Raw genomic sequence first — 19940 nt, forward strand, 5'->3', positions numbered from 1 at the left:
ATGTCCCAAATAAAAGAACAGGGCAAAACTTCAAATTAAGGTGTAAAAAAAAAATGGAGACAAATAATCTACCAGATGCTGAGTTCAAAATATTGGTTATAAGCATGCTCAGTGATCTCAGTGAAAACTTCAACAAAGAGATAGAAAACATAAAAATGGAGATAGAAAAATAAAAAAGTACCAATCAGATATGAAGAACACAATAACTGAAATGAAGAATGCATTACAAGGAATCAACAGTAGAGTCCATAAAACAGATGACCAAATCAGCAATTTGGAAGATAAGAAAGCAGAAACTACCAATCAGAACAGCAAAAAGAAAAAAAGAATTAAAAAAATGAGGATAGTTTAAGAAGCCTCTGACAAAACTTCAAGTGTACAACATTCACATCATGAGGGAGCTGGAAAAAGAAGAGACAAAGGAGTTGAAAACCTATTTGAGAAAATAATGACGAAAAACTTCCCTACCTGGTAAAGAAAATAGACATTAAAGTCCAGGAAGTGCAGAGAGTCTCAAACAAGATGAACCTAAAAAGGCCCACACCAAGACACATCATAATAAAAATGCCAAAGGATAAAGACAAAGAGAGAATATTAAAAGAAGCGAGAGAAGCCCAGCCTGTGTGGCTCAGTGGTTGAGTGTTGACCCGTGAACCTGGAGTTCTAGTTTTATTCCAGATCAGGGCACACGCCAGTGTTGTGGGCTCAATCCCCAGTAAGGGGCAGGCAGGAGACAGCTGATCGATGATTCTCTCTTGTCATTGATGTTTTTATCTCTCTCTCCCTCTCCATTCCTCTCTCTAAATCAGTGATAGGGAGCCTTTTTTCTGTCAGGGGTCATTTGAATATTTATAACACCATTCATGAGCCATAAAAAATTTTAAACTTAAAAATTAGCTATGAAAAAAGCTCCTAGATTTATTGAATTTAGAGTTTGGCCTGTGGTTGCCTTGGCAGGGCCAGGCCAAATGATATGGCTCACAGGCCAGATGTTCCCTACCCCTGCTCTAAACATATATATATATAAAGTAGCAATAGAAAATCAGCTAGTTGCCTACAAGGAAGCTCCCATAAGGCTGTCAGATGATTTCTCTACAGAAGCTTTGCAGGCCAGAGGGATTGGCAAGAAATATTCAAAGTGATGAAAAGCAAGGATCTACATCAAGATTACAGAGCGAAGCTATCATTTAGAATCAGAAGACATATAAAAAGCTTCCAGAGAAGGAAAAGTGAAAGAAACTCACCACAACCAAACCATTATCACAAGAAATGTTAAATGGTTTTCTTTAAGAAAAAGGAAAAAAAGAAAAAATATATATGAATAATAAAATGGAAATAAAGACACATCTATCAACAGTTTATTTATTTTTTAAAATTTTATCTTTATTGTTGAAAGTATTACAGTTGTCCCATTTTCCCCCCTTGACCTCCTCCATCTGACTTTCGCCCCTCCTCAGGCCTTCACCCCATTATTGTCTATGTCCATGGGTTACGCATATAAGTTCTTTAGTTAATCTCTTTCCAACTCCCACCCCCTTTGCCTCTTCCCTCTGAGATATGACAGTCTGTTGCATGCTTCAATGTCTCTGGGTCTGTTTTGTTTGTCATATTATTTTCTTCATTAGCTTCTTCTTAAAGAAGACCCTTCAACATTTCATGTAATACTGTTTTGGTGGTGATTAACTCCTTTAGCCTTTTCTCATCTGTGAAGCTGTTTATCTTACCTTCAATTTTAAGTGATAGTTTTGCTGAGTAGAGTAATCTTGGTTGTTGATTCTTGCTTTTCATCACTTTGAGTATTTCTTGCCACTCTCTTCTGGCCTGCAAAGTTTAGTTTATAAAATCAACTGACAGTCATATGGGTGCTTCTTTGTCGGTAACTAGCTGCTTTTCTCTTGCTACTTTTAAGATTCTCTCTTTGTCTTGAATTTTTGGCATTTTAATTATGATGTGTATTGGTGTGGTCCTCTTTGGGTTTCTCTTGTTTGGGACTCTCTGTGTTTCTTGGACTTGTAAGTTTATTTCACCAGGTATGGGGAGTTTTCTGTCATTATTTTTTCAAATAAGTTTTCAATTTCTTGCGCTCATTCATCTCCTTCTGGTACCTCTGTAATGTAAATATTGGGTTGCTTGAAGTTGTCCCACAGACTCCTTACACAATCTTCATATTTCAGGATTTTTTTTTGTTTTGCTCTTTTGGTTTGGTGATTTTTGCTTGCTCATATTCCAAATTGCTGATTTGATTCTTGGTGTCCTCTACTCTACTGTTGATTCCTTGTAAATTATTCTTCATTTCAGTTAATGTAGCCTCCATTTCTGACTGGTTCTTTTTTTTTATGTCATTGATGATATCACTAGTTTCCTTAAAACTCTTACTAAGATCTTTGACATTCTCATTAAGTTCTTTGAGCATCCTTATAACCATTTTTTTGAACTCTGTATGTAGTAGTTTGCTTGGTTTCATTTCATTTATTTATTTATTTTTTTATGGAGATTTCTTCTGTTCTTCCATTTGTTACATGTTTCTTTGCTTCCACATTTTGGCTGCCTCCTGATGTTTGTTTCTATGTATTAGATAGAGCTGCTATGTCTCCTGGAATTGATAAAGTGACTTTTTGTAGTAGGTGTTCTGTGGCTCAGTCTTCCCAGTCATCTGAGCTGAACCTTCTAGGAGCTCCTTTGTGTGGGCTGTGTGCACTGTCCTGTTGTAGTTGAACCTTGGTTGCTGTTGGTAGAACTGGGAGAAATTGACTCCCAGGCCAGTCAGCTGTAAGGACCAGGTGCAGCTACAACTGAAGAACTGGTGTGCTGGAGACACCCTTATGGAGCAGAATTTACTTCAGGGGGCTTTGGTGTTCAAAGAATCCGTCCCTTGAGTGTGTCACACAGATGTGGTAGGGTTGTAATCAAGCATAGGTGAAGTTGACCACCAGGTTTACTGTCTATGGGGCCTCCTAGGAGGTGCAAAGTCAGCCTTTGCCTGTGCCCTGCCCAGGACCACCCAGCATGAGCTACCCAGAAATCCATATATGGTTGCTACTTCTTTTGGCCTTGGAGGTGCCCAGAAGAGGCCAAGCTATGAACCAATGCAGGTTGCTGCTAGTGCCAGATCTGGGGCCACTTATCAAGAAGCATGGGGCATGCTAAGGCCAGCTTCTGGCTGTTTGAGAGATTTTAGCAAAATCCTAAACTTGATGCGAGAGGCCACTTGCATAGGAAAGCCACTGGAAATGAATGAGTTTGCAAGTAGGGAGAGGCCTGGTCTCTGTGAATCACCAAGGCAGGGCCAAAGGTGTGAGCCAAGTTGCTGGAGATTCAGAAAAGGTACCTTCCTGTGGGCTCTGTGGGAAGAGGGCTTGTCAAAAGGGCAATGGCCTCTGCCATCTCTTCTGTCTGGGAAAAAGCTGCCCCTCCAGCTTTTTCCTGATTCCAGGCAAGTTAGTTCCTCCTCAAATGTCCCAGGTTCTTTTCAAGCTGCGACCCAGCTCTGAAGCTCTGAGGGAATGGGTCTGAATAATTCCATGCTTAGGGCTTTAAGAGTAGCTGCCTAGGACTCCAGCAGCCTCCGTGTCACTCAGCCACAATCCCCAATGCTTTTTATAGCCTGGAATGTGGAAACTTCTCTTCATAGCACTGGAACCTGAGCTGGGAGGCCTGATGTGGGGCTGGGACCCCTCTCTCCTCTGGGAATCCTCCACCAACTGAGATATCCTTCCCGGTTTTAAACTGCTTCATGGGTTCCAAGATTCTGCTTGATTTGGCCTGGCATTTCCACCCCTCTTACTGGTCTTGATGTATTTCTGGAATTCCCTAGTTGTAGGACTTCTGTTCAACTAGACTTTAGGGAGTCCTGAATGATTGTTGTTCTGTATTTTAGTTGTAATTTTGATGTGGTTGTGTGAGGTGGCAGTTATCACCTTTAACTATATCACCACTTTGTTCTACCAACAATTACTTTAAATGTAAGTAGATTAAATGTTCCATCAAAAGACAGCGATTGGCTGAATGGATAACAAAACCAAACCTTTACATATGATGTCTACAAGAGATTCACTTCAAATCAAAAGGCACACACAGATGGAAAGTCAGAAAAATGTAAAAGGTATTTCATGAAAGTGGAAATGAAAAATGAAAAAGCTGGAGTAACAATCTTTATACCAGACAAAATAGACTTTAAAAAAAAAAAAAGCTGTAGCTGTATCAAGAGAAGAAAAAAACCAGCAATTCCAATTTTGTGTATTTATCTGAAAAAAATGCAAAAGACTAAATAAAAAAGACATCCATCCATCCACATGTGCCTTTCAACACTATTTAAAATAGCAAGTATATGGAAGCAATATATGTCCATCAATACATGATGGATAAAGAAGAAGTGGTGCATATATGCAATGGAATATGACTCAATCATAAAAAAAAGGAAATCTTGCTATCTACAACATTTGTGAACCTAGAGGGTATTATGTTGAGTGACATAAATAAAACAGACAAAGACAAATGCTAGATAATTTCAATGATATGTAGAATTTTAAAAACCCAATTAAATGAATAAGCAGAAATGAAGCAAACTCATAGATACAGAGAATGATTTGGCAGGTGCCAAAGGAGAAGGGTATTGAGAGACTGGGTGAAAAAGCTGACAGGATTAAGAAATACTAATTGGAAAATTAAAAATGATGGCAGAAAAAGTGGAAGCTACACTGACACTCTCCCAGGACCAAACTGGATTTACAAAGAAAACATAGAAAAACCATCCTGAAAAATTGACTGAAGACTAATGGGAGAGAATTCATATATCCAAGAATAAAAGGTAGAGATGGCAGAGAGTGGTAGAAAGTGCGGTGGCATGAGAGGGCTGTCTGGGCACCCACAGGCAGCATCTGAAAGTCTAAAGGGATATCTCAGCTGTGGGGAGTTCCTACTGAGAATTCTGGGGTCTAAACCCCAAGCTGGGCTCTCCAACGCATAGCATCAGAACTGAGAACAGTGCCCATATAACATTTGGTTATGAAAAGCACCAGGGTTCTGTCTGAAAGGGAGAGATGACTGAAAATGCAGGCACCACCTTAAAGGGCCAATACACAAAGTTTTTGTGTGCAGCCAGTCACCTTGACCTCCAACACTGAGAAGGCAGGGTGGACTAGAGCTCTGTGAGGAGAATCTGGGTTGCAAATTCTGGAGATAGATCTCAAAGGGCACCCTTCTGGATTCTTGTGCTGAGTCATTCTCCCATAGAACAGAGGACATCTTTCACAGGCAGACATTTACTACCTAGGCAGCTTTAGCTTGAGAGGAAAGGAATTGCCCCACCCATTGAAAAACTCTCACCCCACCATATAGAGCTTCTACAGCCTGAGGCTCATTAAAAGACTGTGAATAACAATCAGTTTCTGAATGCTTTGAGTCTTTGCCTGATACGCTTTTGGACTCAGGGTTTGGAAAAACAGACTTTGGTGTGTATCCTTGTCCTTTCCAAACACATCCAGTATCAGCAGAAGGAGCCACAGGCTGTGGGTTGTTGATAGTTCCAAAGAGGGTACTCAAGGGCAGTCACAAACAGCATCTGACACTGGATTGAACCAGAGCCCATTTAAAAGACTGGGAGTCCAAACAGATTTACCTAATACTTAGACACAAACCAAAACAGGCCTCCAAAATGGAGAGAGAGAAGAACAAACCCCAAATAAAAGAAAAAGAGAATTCCACAGAAGAAGAGATAAATGAAATGGAGATAAACATCTATCAGATATAGAATTCAGAATGCTCAACAGCATGAGAAAAGTTACATAAACTATGAAGGAAATTAAAATTACAAAGAATAAATAAAGAATACACTGGAAGGATGAAACAGAAGATGAGTGGAAGCTGATGATCCTGATTAGGAAATTAGAAGACAGAGTAGAAAAAATTACTCAATCACAAATGCAAAAACAAAAAACAATTATAAAACAAAGGGACAGTTTAAGGGAGCTGTGGGACAACATGAATTGTAACAATATTTGCATCATAGGAGTTCTACAAGATGAACATAAGCAAGTGTTAAAGAGCCTGTTGGAAGAATTATTGGCAGAAAACTTCCCTAACCTGGTCAAGGAAAAAAATCACTCAAGCTCATGGGACACAGAGAGTCCCAAGCAAGAAGAATCCAAAGAGGTCCATATCCTGGCACACCATAATTAAAATGCCAAAAATTCAAGAGAGAGAATATTAACAGCAGCAAGAGAAAAGCAATCTGTTACCTACAAAGGAGCTCTGAAAAGGCTGTCATCTGATTTCTCATAAAAAACTATACAGGCCAGAAGGGAATGGCATGAAGTAGTCAAGGTAATGAAAAGCACGGAGCTGAAACCAAGACTACTCTATACAGCAAGGCTATCTTTCAAAATAGATGGTGAAATAAAGAGCTTCCCAGACAGGAAGTCTAGAGAAGTATATCACCACCAAACCAGCATTGCAAGAAATGTTAAAGGGACTTCTGTAATAAAAAAAAGAAATAGAGGAAGAATCATAGACATAAAGAATTAAAATGGCAATAGATAAGAATCTATCAATAATAACTTTAAATGTACATAGATTAAATACTCATCAGAAGTCATGAGGTAGATGAATGTTTAAGAAAACATGACCCAAATGTGTACTGTATACAAGAGACCCACCTCAGTACCAAAGACACAGGCTGAAAAAAACTTCTGAAGTATTTTAAGGGAAAATGACAGTAATAGAGTCATAGTAGGGAATTTTAGCACTCCACTGAATTTACTAGATAGATCTTCCAAACAAAAAATTAAAAAGGAAACAGTGACTCTAAGTGACACACTAGATAAGATGGATTTTTTTATTATTCAAAATATTACAGATGTCCCATTTTTTCCCCATTGACCCTTTACACCCTCCACCAACTCCCCTCCCCAGGCCTTCACCACACCAATGTCTGTGTCCACTGGTTATGTATATAGATTCTTTGGTTAATCCCTCCCCACCCACGCACCCACTCCTACGTTCCCTCTGAGATTTATCAGTCTGATCCATGGTTCCATGTCACTCAACCTATTTTGTTGATCAGTTTATTATGTTCTCTAGATTTCACATATAAGTGAGATAATGTGATGTTTGGCTTCCTCTGCCTGGCCTATTTCACTTAGCATAATACTCTCTGGATCCATCTATGATGTCTAAAATGGTAGGCGATCCTCTTTTTTCACAGCTGCATAGTATTCCATGGTATAAATGTCCCTCAGATTTTTTATCCACTCATCTACTGATGGGCAATTGAGCTGTTTCCAGATCTTAGCTATTGAAAATTGCAATTCTACGAACATTGGGATGCATATATTCTTTCTGATTAGTGTTTCAGAATTCTTAAGATATATTCCTAGAACTGGGAACATAGGGTCAAAAGGCAGTTCCATTTTTAATTTTTTGAGGAACCTCCATACTGTACCCTATAGTGGCTGCACCAGTCTGCAGTCTCACTAGCGGTGTATCAGGGTTCCCCTATCTCCATATCCTAGCCAGCACGTGTTATTTGTTGATTTGTTGGTGGGAGAAATTCTGACATGTGTGAAGTGACACCTCATTGTGGTTTTAGTTTGCATCTCTCTGATGAATAGCAATCTTGAGCATTTTTTTATGTCTCCTAGCCGTGTGTATGTACTTTCTGGAAACTGTCTATTTAGGTTTTTTATCCATTTTTTAAATGGATTATTTGCCTTCCTCTTTTTGAGTTCTATGAGTTTTTTGTGCACTTTGGAAATTAGCCTCTTCTCAGATGAATCCCTGGCAAATATGTTCTCTGACACTGTGAGGTGCCTTTGTATTTTGAGGATGATTTCTCTTTTTTTTAAATTTTTTTAATTTTTTTAAAATATATATTTATTTCAGAGAGAGGAAAGGAGAGGGAGAGAGAGAGATAGAAACCTCAATGATGAGAGAGTCATTGATTGAGCCCGCAACCCGGGCATGTGCCCTGACCGGGAATCGAACCCTGATAGCCTGGATCCTAGGTCGATGCTCAACCGCTGAGCCATGCCCGGCCAGGGGAGGATGATTTCTCTTGCTGTGCAGAAGCTTTTTAGTTTCATGTAGTCCCATTTGTTTTTTCTTTTTTCTTTTGCCCTAGGAGATGTATCAGTGAAAATTCCACTATGTGAGATGTCTGTGAACTTACTGCCTATGGTTTCTTCCAGGATTTTTATGGTTTTGCAAATTATATTTTAAGTCTTATATCCATTTTATTGTTTTGTATGGAGAAATTCAGTGATCTAGTTTCGTTTTTTGCTTGTGCCTGTCCAATTTCCCAACACTATTTATTGAAGAGACTGTCTTTACTCCATTGTATGCTCTTGCCTCCTTTGTGTAATATTAACTGACAATAATGGTGTGTGTCTATTTCTGGAGTCTCTGAACTGTTCCATTGATCTGTATGTCTAGTGTTGTATCAGTACCACACTGTTTATATTACAATGGCTTTGTAGTACAGTTTGATATCCAGTAAAGCCATCCTTCCCACTCTGTTCTTCTTTCTAAAGATTGCTGTGGCTGTTCAGGGTCTTTTTAGGGTTCCATATACATTTTTAAAATATTTGTTCTAGTCCTGTGAACTATTCTGTTGGTATTTTAATAGGAATTGCATTGAAGCTATAGACTGCTTTGTGGAGTATGGCCATTTTAATGATATTAATCCCTCTAGTCCATGAACTTCGTATATTCTTCCACTTGTATATGTCGTCCTCTATTTCTTTTTTCAGTGTCCCTTGGCTTTCTGAGTACAGGTCTTTTACATCTTGGGTAAGTTTATTCCTAGGTATCTTATTTTTTTAGTTACAATGATAAATGGTATTGTTTTTTTAGTTTCTATTTCTGGGAGTTCATTTTTGGTGTATGAAAATGCCATCGATTTTCAGATGTTAATTTTGTACCCAGCTACTTTGCCAAATTCATTTCCCAAGTCTAATAGTGCTGTGGAATCTTTCTAGTTTTCTATGTACAATATCATGTCATCTGCAAATAATGACAGTTTTACTTCCTCTTTTCCAACTTGGATATATTTATGTTTTCTTACTGTCTGATGACTGTGGCAAGACTTCCAATACCGTGTTGAATAAGCGTGGCGAAAGTTGACATGCTTGTCTTGTTCTTTCTTTTAAGGGAAATGATTTTAGTTTTTGACCATTAAGTATGATGTTGGCTGTATGTCTGTCATATATGGCCTTTAGTATGTTGAGGTATGTTCTCTCTATTCTGACATTGCTGAGAGTTTTTATCAAAAATGGATGCTGGATTTTGTCAAGCCTTTTCCTCCATCTATTGATAGAATCATATGATATTTGTCCTTCATTTTATTTAATTGATATATCACATTTAATGACTTGTGGATATTATACCAGCCTTGCATCCCCAGAATAAATCCCACTTGATCTTGGTGTATGATCTTTTTAATGTATTTGTGGAACTGATTTGCTAGTATTTTGTTGAGGATTTTAGCATCTATATTTATTAGGGTTATTAGCCTGTAATTTTCTTCCTTTGTAGTGTCATTATCTGGTTTTGGGATTAGTATGATGCTGGCTTCATCAAACAAGTTTGGGAGTTTTCCTTCTTGAACTTTCTAGAATAGTTTGAGGAGGACATGTATTAATTCTTCTCTGAATGTTTGGTAAAACTCGCCTGTAAATCCTTCTGTTCCTGGACTTTTGTTTTGCTGAGAGTTTTTTGATGACTGCTTCAATTTTATTACTTTTTATCGGCCCATTGAGGTTTTCTGCCTTTTCCTGATTTAGCTTTGGAGGATTGTATGTTTCTAGGAATTTGTCCATTTCACCCATGTTGTCCAGTTTGTTGGCATATAGTTGTTCATAGTATTTTCTTAAAATATTTTGTATTTCTGTTGAGACAGTTGTTATATCTCCTCTTTCATTTCTAATTTTATTTATTTTGGTCCTCTCTCTTTGTTTCTTGGTCATTCTGGCTAAAGGTTCAACAATTTTAGTTATCTTTTCAAAGAACCAGCTCTGAGTTTTATTGATCTTTTGTTTTGTTTTTTAGTCTCTATGTCATTAATTTCTGCTCTGATCTTTATTATTTTCTTTCTTCTACTAAATTGGGGATTTTCTTGGTCTCCTAATTCTTTTAGTTGTTGTGTTAGATGGCTTAGTAGAGAGTTTTCTTGTTTCTTAAAGTATGCCTTTACTGCTGTGAACTTTCTTCTGAGGATAGTTTTTGCTGTGTCCTATAGATTTTGGTTTATTATCTGTTCATTTTAATTTTTTCCTTGATCGCATTGTTAACCAGTTCAGTGTTTAATAACAAGTTATTTAGCTTCCATGTGTTTCAATATTTTTGAATTTTTTTATAGTGGTTGATTTTGAATTACATGTCATTGAGATCTGAGAAGATGCTTGATATGATTTCAATCATCTTGAACTTGTAGAGCTTTGTTTTGTGCCTTAATATATGGCCTGTTTTCGAGAATGTTCCATGTGCACTTGAGAAGAATGTGTATTCTGCTGCTTTGAGGTGAAATGTTCTGTAAATGTCAATTAAATCCATTAGAGCTAGTGTGCCATTTATGGTCTCTGTTTCCCTGTTGATTTTTTGTCTTAATGATATGTCCAATGATGAGAGTGGGGTGTTAAAACCCCACTGTGATTGTGTTGCTGTCAATCTCTCCCTTAATGTCTGCCAAGAATTTTTTGTATATTTAGGTGCTCTTATATTGTGTGCACAGATGTCCCTAAGGGTTATTTCATCCTATTGGATTGATACCTTTAATATTATGTAGTGACCTTCTATGTCTCTCTTTATGGTCTTTATTTTGAAGTCTACTTTGTCAGAAATATATCTTGCTACTCCAGCTTTTTTTTCATTTCTGTTTGCAAGGTATATATTTTTCCATACCTACAGTTTCAGACTATGTGAATATTTTGCTCTGAGATAGGTCTCTCATAGACAGTATATAAATAGGTCCTGTTTTCTTATCAATCAGTTACCATGTCTTTTGATCAGAACATTTGTTATGTTTACATTCAAGGTTACTATTGAATTAAACTTATTTAGTGTCATTTTTTCCCCTTTATGCTGATGTACCTTACTTTCAATATTTCTTCTTATAGCAGTCCTTTTAGCATTTCTTGCAATGCTTGTTTGATGGTACTGAACAACTTTAGTCTTCTTTTGTCTAAGAAGCTCTTTATTTCACCTTCAATTTTAAATGATAGCTTTGCCGGATAAAGCAGTCTTTGTTGCAGGTTCTTGCTTTTCATTATTTGGAGAACTTCATGCCTCTCCCTTCTGGCCTGAAGAGTTTCTGATGAGAAACCTACTGTCAACCTTATGGGGGTTCTCTTGTTGGTCACTGCTTATTTCTTTCTTGCAGCCCTAATATTCTCTTTATCCTTAACATTTGCCATTTTAATTATGATGTGTTTTGAAGTGGGTCTCTTTGGGTTCATCTTGTTTGGAGCCCTCTGTGTTTCCTGAACTTGTGTGGCTTTCTCCTTCACCAGCAAAGGAATGTTTTTTGTCAGTATTTTCTCCACCAAGTTCTCTATCTGTTGCTTACTTTCCTCCCCCTCTGTTAACACTATGATGCTAATGTTGTTTTGCTTTATGTTGTCCCATGCTGTCTTCATGCTTTTAAAGTGTCTTCATGCTTTTAAAGTGTTTTTTATTTTTGTTCATCTGATTGTTTTTTTCTACATTATCTTTCACTTATTTTATCCTCTACTTCATTGAGCTTGCTTTTTATTCCTTCTGGCATATTCTTGATAACAGATATAGTATTCTGCATTCCTGCCTGGTTCTTGTTTATCATAGACAGCTCTTTTTTCATGCTTTCACTAAGTTCCTGGACCTTCCCATTAAGTGTCTTGTGGTTTTCATTAATTTCCTTGAACATCTTTATAACCATTACTCTGCACTGTATTTCCAATTACTTGCTTAACTCCATCTCATCAAGGTCTTTTACTGGTGACTTTTCCTTTTCTTTAGTTTAAGGATTGTTTCTTTACCTCCCCATTTTAGTGACTCTTAGTGTTTGTATCTGTATATTAGATATATTTTCTGCCTCTCAGTCTTGTGGGGTGGAATTTTATAGTGTATGTCCAGTGGGATCAAGAGGTGTCATACACTTCTGTGCTATTTTCTCTAGGCATGACCTTTTTGTGGGTTCTTTGGGCTCTCCTGTTATGATTGGGTCTAGATTGTTGTTGACCAGTTCTTGGGAGGAATGTCCCCTCAGGTTAGTTAACTGTGAGGCTCAGCCACAACCACGTCATGTGAGCTGTTTTAAGGTGCTGACAGGGCAAAATAAAACACAACCATACAGCCAGGAAACAAACAGGAACTTAAAAAATATCCTGACAATCACAATGAACACAGCCCAAGAGAAATTAGAATTAGGAGAGCAAAGCAAGGACACAGATGTTAAAAAAAAAAAAATAGAGATTAAAAAAAGATATTATTGCTAATAGTAAATGATAATAATAATATTAAAATAAAATCTAAAAAATAAGGAAGCTACTGGGAAATAAAAGAAGAAAAAATATTCTGAAAGGAAAGACGGGTGAGCAAAAAAGTAAGGGTAGAAAGTAGAAATAGGAAAATGGTTGAAAGAGGAAAAAATTTAAAAGAGAAAAAGACAAATAAAAAACAGGAAGACAGAGAATAAAAAGGGGGGAAAAGGAAAGAAAAAAAATAGTTATGCCAATGGAACAAGGAGAGATAGAGATGTAAAGCAATCAGAAAAGGAGGCCAATAAGAGATATGAGAGAAACAGTAGAAAAAAATCAATAAACTTGTTGGTTTAAATGATAATATCCCAGCAATAAAGCAGAGAATATCAATAAAATTTTGATAACAGAATAAAACACAACAAAGCAAAAAACAAGCAAAGAAAGACAAAACAATTTTTTTTAATTATTAAAAAATTTAAAAACTATTAAAAAATTTTACAAGAAAATGTTTTATTTTTTTTTCCCTCTTTTTTTTAAAAAAAAGTAAATCATGTGAGTTTCATCTGGGAAGCTTATGTTGTCTGAGGTTCACTCTTGTTTGCTGATTTTGGATCTCCTGGGAGGTCTTTGTGTGTCAGTTAATGTCAGGAGCTTTCTAGGTTTGAGCCCAGTGACCTTACGTAGTTGGCTAGTCTGAAGCTCTCTATTGACTACCTGCACTTGTCATCTATTTTGCCTCCCCCTTGTAGTTGCCTGATAGTACTCCAGAGTCTTCTAAAGAGAGTCTTTAAGGTGCAGGCCAGCTAGTGTACCTCGGGCTATTGCTCCCCTCACTTAGATGCTTCACTGTTAGGCACTCACTGTGGAGAAGTTAGTCTCTGTATCAAAACCAACTCCTCAGTCTCTACCATATCTTCCAATTGTAGTTCCCCAAACAATGGCCTGCTGCAGTTTCAGATTGACTTCAGTCTGTTGCCTTTTCTGTATGGGCAGTTTCAGGGGCCTGGGTTCAGTAGATTTGATCGAAAGAGACTCTGGTGAGCACATTGCCTTCCCAGTCCCCAAAGGGATTTTAATCTTTTTTTCCAGTTCCCAAACAATAGTCCCTGAGAGCCTTATTCTTATAATATTGTCCTGTGAGCAGCCTCTCTTCCTCCTCAGGACTGTACCCTACAGGGGATATCTGCTGTTTCAGTGTTCTGAACCAGCTCCTTTCCTGTTGAGGGTGGTGCTCCTAGCCTGTGGGGGAAGTAGGCATGCTCTGCCCTTGCTTTCCCAGTTCTGTTTGGCTTATCTGACAGGATGCTCAGTTCAAACCCTCCACAATATGGAGACATATCTCAGCTTTCATTGGTCTGTTTCCCTAATGCAAGTCAAGAAGTTGGATGCTTATTCAACAATCAAAAATGCACAAAGCAACAAAAAGGCAGACAACCCGCCTTGTGAGGTCCTGGCACCTCCATGCCTCACAACTAAGCAGGAGGGGTCCAAAAGTCAGCCCCATGCAGGTCTCCTGCACAACTGATCTCAGTTAAGCTGGAGCAGCTCTTTATGAGCTATCCCCACGCCCCTCAGAGCATGTCAAAAATCTTCAATTCACCCCTCCAGCAGCCGTGGTGGCTGGATTACTGATTCGCCCTGCTGGTAGCTCCAGTCCCTCTCTCTGGTGGTGGGAGGTCTCTCTTCCACTTCAACCCACCACACAGGTCAAATGTTTTCTGGGGTTTTATACAATACCTTCTAGGGAAGCAGAGGATCCTTGTATATAGCTGCTGAGTGCAACCCTCTGCCCCTTTCTATTCAGGAGCTACATCCTGTGGGACAGCCTTTCCTGAGGTCAGCAGCCAGGGTGAAAATCTCCTGTCCTGGCTGCCACCATAAGGCGCATTGTTTCATGGGAATGGGCATTCCCCTCTTCACAGGCACACTGTTTCCCTGGTTCCCTCTTCCCACTGTGCACTGACTCTCCTTTCCTTCTCCTCTGCTCTTGGTTTGAGATTCAAGCTTTTGGATGCCAGTCCACATTCCCAAGGGGAGGGAGCTTTGCAGCTTCTAACCCTTGGGCCTTGCAGTCCAGCACTGGCTTCAGGGGGGACCCCCCTTCTATGGCCACTCTCTTTTACCAGATTCTATGACGTTCCTTCAGTGCTCCTTACTTGAAATATGTCCCCTCAGGTATATTTTTCTTGTTTTCCAAGCTGGCTACACAGTATTTTGGCTGTAAATGCAGCCTATGGCTGGAAGAAAGGGTGATTTGCTTCTCGTCAGAGTGCTGCCATCTTTCCTCCAGTAGATTAGATATATTTAATTGACCTTTACAGAACATTTTACTTCAAAACTGCAGAACATATATTTTACTCAAGTGCATGTGGGACATTCTCAATGACAGGCCACATGTTAGGACACAAAACAAGTGTGTACAAGTTCAAAAAGATTCAAATCATTTCAAGCATCTTCTAGGACATTTACACCATGTAATTCTATGCAGTAAAAAAGAAATATCCCTTACCCTTTGAGACAGCATGGTGGGACCTGGACAGTATTGTGTTAAGTGAAATAGTCCAGTCAGAGAAAGACAAGTATCACATGATCTTACTCATATGTGGAATCTAATGAACTAAATAAACTGATGAACAAAATAGATCCAGAGACACAGAAGCATGGAACGGACTGACAAATCTCAGAGGGAAGGCAGTGGTGGGTGGGTGGGGAGAGGTTAATCAAAGAACTTAGATGCATAAAGGCATAACCCATGAACACAAACCATAGTGTGGTTAAAGCCTGGGTGTCAGACATATGCGGGGTGTAGGGGATCAATGAGAGAAACAAATGGGGATATCCCTAATACATTCAGTAATAAAGATAAAACATAAAAAAATAAAATTGGCCCAACTGGGTGTGGCTCAGCAGTTGAGCATTGACCTATGTTCAGGAGATCACGGTTCAATTCCTTGTCACTGCATGTGCTTGGGTTGCAGGCTGGATCACTGATGGGGGATGTGTGAGAGGTGGCCAATCAATGACTCTCTCATCATTGATGTTTCTCTCTTTCTCTCTTCCTCTCTCTGAAATCAATAAAGATACACTTAAAAAATAAGTAAATAAAATTGAATATATCAAATAAAAAAAAAAGAAATACAAATTGATAGTTATTTAATAGTCATGGGGATGTAAAGTACAGCATACAATCAATATTGTAGTAACTATGTATGTTGTCAGATTTATTAGGGAAACACTTTAAATGTTATATAAATTTTTAATCGCTGGGTTGCACATCTGAAATTAATATAATGTTACATGTCAACTGTAATTGAAAACTAAATTATTTTTTTAAAAATTTATTACCATGTTTTAAGCTTATTCCATGTTAATTAATTGGTGATTTCCCCATTTATTGCTTATTTCCCATAGGGAAAGGAATGTCTGTATTTTCTTGCTCTTAAAATGTAACCAAAACAAATTAACAAATATTATTCCAGTAAAGAAATTTGTGATGTACTGCTTCAGTCCACCCTGATGAAATTACCAAACTCAAAGGAAAGTACCATCAATCGCCACCACCACCCAGAAGAAAGTGCCTGAAATTGTGAGGGCCAGGGTACTTTCCAGCATCCAGAAACCCCAGTGCCAGGTGGAAATCCCACAAGAAGTCATAGAGTGTGTGGAATTCTCAGCAACCACACCTTTTGAAAGTTGACACCATCAAACCCAAAGTGAACATGTTTTTCTAGTTCATCTTTTGTTCTTCATGCTCAGTTCACAGTGGCCAAAGAAGAAGAAATAGTCTGGTACGTATCTAAGTAAAATGGTAAAATGCTTGAGAGTCCTTTGTAGAAGCCCAAGGGACCATCCTTAATAAGGATACTCTTCAGGACAGACCAAACTGTCCTGAGCCATAGTGTTAAGGCTGGCAGAGGAGAAAGAACAACAAGGGCATTCACACCCAATCAACAGACCTGATTAAGCTCAAGGAAAGAAGCCGCTGATTTTATAAACAGAGGAACCAGTATTCTGAGAATAAAAGGCTTCTGTGGGAAGGAAATATCTAGAGAAGCATAGATACAATTATTTTATGACAAGTTTTATCACCTGAACTATTCTATGGTAAAGAAATTTCATTAAAATGGATCCATACATTTCTAGAATCATATTATTGACAATGTGAAAGATAATACCCGTTTTTTTCAACAGTGACTAAGTGAAGTTACAATAAGGAGTGTCAAAACTCGGCAAGACCAAATAGTATTGTACTTGCTCAGTCCCTTACTTCCTTTGATTCCTACTTCCTCAAAACCTTCTTTGGATCTGGTGTGTTTTGAGGATACTTGTTCAGGTGTTTAAGGGGTTATTTTGTTTGCGTTAGTGCAGGAAATAAGCAAGGGAGTAAATGTTACTTGAAGGCAAGACAAAAGAAATTCTAGGAAGTGAGTTACAATTCCTGTAAGGCAAATACCAATGTTGCTAGTGAAAATGAGTTCTTTTGAGGTGTCCTGAGAAAGAACTTCAAAGGCATATGTGTAGAGAAATTTAAAACTGATAGTAAGATTTTATTGTGAATTAAGGAGAATTGTACACCCTCAGGGACCTGGAGGGTGGGCAGGCTCTAAAGCACTGCCACAAGGCTCCCATTATTTCTCCATATATCTTCTCGGTTCAGGTAAAGAATAAATCATCATTCAAATATTAACATAAGAAACATTCAAACCTGTGAAGAATTTTTGTGAATTTATTTGAGCCAAACTGTCGACAATTGTCGGGAAGTGAAACCTCAAAAGATTGTTGAGTTTCCCATGCCATAATCAAGTGTGTAGAGGTAACCCCAAAATGGGCTAGAGTTTGAGTATTCCATAGGGCTTCCCACAACCATCCAGGATGCAAAGTGGCTAGAGTAGTTACAGGCATATCTACCCACCAATTAATCCCAACAATTTTTGAAATGAGGACCCATTGAATTTTTTTTCTGGTTTCATGGAAAATCAGCCATAAGATCATGGCTGGTTAGTTTGAGAACAAGATATACTGTGACAGATAGGACAGGCTGCTGCAAGCCTTTTCCCACCATATCCAGATATTTTCTCAGCTTTTCATCACCCATTTCTATAATTATACAATAATCATCTAGATTAGATCCATATATAATTCTACCAGAGGAATTATCAGGGAGCTGTTCTTGGAGATACTTGCACACGATGGGTTCTTTATAATAGATATAGCCAGAAATAACATGTACCAAAGCTTATGTTGACAGTAGGAGAAGACCAATTTTTGGCCAACAAAGTGTTAATTTCATTATTGTACCTGATAATCAGAATATTATTGTCTAGTAGGTGGGAAAGATTAACAGGTACTCAAGTTAAAATTTTCATATTTAATAAGGTAGGGGTTATGGAGAGACATATTGTTTCCACTAGGAAATCATAAGGGAGATAATAACAATATAAATAATTTTATGTTCATTCAATCAATAACAGTTTGGTGATGTAAGAACAAGGTTTGAGCAGCAGAAATTTGTGAGCATACAGGCCTTGTTGATGTCTTGGGATAGCTGTCTGACTCCATGGTCGGCAGCTTCTCATCTTTGAAAACTCTTTGATCTCCTCTGCAAATGAGTGTCAGAGACAGGGGCGTATGTTCATTTACCTTACCTGATAAGGTAAGGTTCTTCTTAACACTGTTAGAGAGTCTTTAATTAACGTCTTTCCCAATGGACAAATATTTACTTGTTGTAATTTGTGATCTTTGAAGTCTTCATCTCTTGGGAATATACTGTGAAATGAATGTTACTAATTTATCAGTCTCTTTAACTTTGTTAATGAGTCATTGAAAATAATTCAGGATTTTTTTTTTTTTTTAGTTTTCCTTATATTTGGAAAACAAAAAGGATTAAAAAATCAGCAATATTGCCCAGCTGGGCATGGCTCAGTGGTTGAGCATCGACCTAAGATCCAGGAGATCTTGGTTCTGTTCCCAGTCAGGGTACATGCCCAAGTTGTGGGCTCGATTCCCAGTCAGAGAAGTGCAGGAGGCAGCTGATCGATGACTCCCTCATCATTGATGTTTCTGTCTGTCTCTCTCCCTCTCCCTTCTTCTCACTGAAATCAATAAAAAATATTTTAAAAAATCAGCAATATTTAAAACAGAGTCATCATCCTCAGTTCATTTTAGTCCTGTAATCAATTTTTATCCTGATTATTTGCCAGTATTTTCATGAATTCATTTATTCCTTAAAGTCCTATAAATTTTCATCCAGTTCAAAGATATGACCTGCCTAGAAACCTATAATTTAGAGTAAGTTAGAGCTCTTTTAATGGATTTTCTAAAGATGCAACATATCTGTAATGACTGCCTATCAATTATAAAACTTAAAGTGGCATGGTTAGAGATTTGATTATAATGAAATTGATGAAAAGCTTTGGTTTTCTATAACAACACTTCCTTGGTAAATAATAATTATTATAAAGTGACATAGAGAATAATATAAAGTCAATATATATAGACACAATTGACACAATTTTAACATATTAAGAACAAATAATATGTAGAATTTTAAAACAGTGTACATGGCTTATTGTGTGTATTGAGCATTGGAAATAATTCATAGACTCCGACTGCCTGAAGTACCGATGCTGGATGGCCCCACAGGGAGTCATGACTCTTGGCTTGCCCAGTGTCACCGGCTGGACACCTGCTACCCCTGAGAGTTTCCTGGTTAAACTTGACTCTGAATCTTTGCAAGTTCCCTTCTAGAGCAGACTGAAATTTCTAGAACATCCATTTTGATTAAATATATGTATACAAATAGAACATAGTTATTATTATTAATTTCTAACTTTTATTTGACAAAGCTTCCCACGTAATTTTAAGTATATTATATAGGCTTAATTTAACTTTAAAAAATACTGACATTTCTTTTATAAGAAGAGAGAATAAATCTTTGAGGTATTCCAGGACCCATTGGAATGACTCAGAGTCATCTCTCCGTTAAAAAGTCTCCTAAAATTTAAACTTTAAGAAAGTTGTGAAATATACTTAACCAGCCTGGCTGGCTTGGCTCAGTGGTTGAGCATCAACCTATGATTTAGGAGATCTTGGTTTGATTCCTGGTCAGGGTACATGCTCAGGTCGATCCCCAGCAGGCAGCTGATCAGTGACTCTCTCTCATCATTGGTCTTTCTATCTCTCTCTCCCTCTCCATTCTTCTCTCTGAAATCAATAAATAAAATTTTTAAAAATTTAAAAAGAACTGTTTAAAAATATATATATATACTTAATCAAAAGATTATATATAATTATTATTACTATTATGAATCAGCATTAGACTATTCATTCAAAGTGACAAAAGGTATTAACACAAACATAAGGTAGCAAAACTTAAGTTCTCATGATTAAGAAGGTGGCTTTTTAAAGTATCTGATTAATATAACATATAACCATTTCAATAATTTATAAAACTTTGCTTCCTAGGCAAACACAGGAAAACTTTTTTCTTTT

The sequence above is a fragment of the Miniopterus natalensis genome, chromosome X (genome assembly GCF_054644295.1).
Source record: "Miniopterus natalensis isolate mMinNat1 chromosome X, mMinNat1.hap1, whole genome shotgun sequence".
Taxonomy (NCBI): domain Eukaryota; kingdom Metazoa; phylum Chordata; class Mammalia; order Chiroptera; family Miniopteridae; genus Miniopterus; species Miniopterus natalensis.